Source organism: Octopus bimaculoides, chromosome 3 (assembly GCF_046866305.1).
Source record: "Octopus bimaculoides isolate indiv1 chromosome 3, ASM4686630v1, whole genome shotgun sequence".
In the NCBI taxonomy this organism is placed as follows: domain Eukaryota; kingdom Metazoa; phylum Mollusca; class Cephalopoda; order Octopoda; family Octopodidae; genus Octopus; species Octopus bimaculoides.
Window position 1 is genome coordinate 83931927 of NC_142930.1, and position 295 is coordinate 83932221.

The window sequence follows — 295 nt, forward strand, 5'->3', positions numbered from 1 at the left end:
TTTTAATATAACATTAAAATAAATATATATTCTTTTGATGATAAATTATTATATACAAAAAAAAATCTACAGTTTATAAATAGTTTTTTTTTTTTTCTTTCTAATCAAATACTTTGCATTTTCAATAGATTTCACATTTTGTTTTTCTTCTACCTCTCTACTGCACACATCTCCAGCAACTGTAACTGTACTGTATCAATGACTTGTTAAATTTGTAAGTCTTTTCTGCATTGATTGATGCATGTTGATTTCACTTTTCTTTCCTGCTTTCCATCAGCACACTTCTGTAATGTCA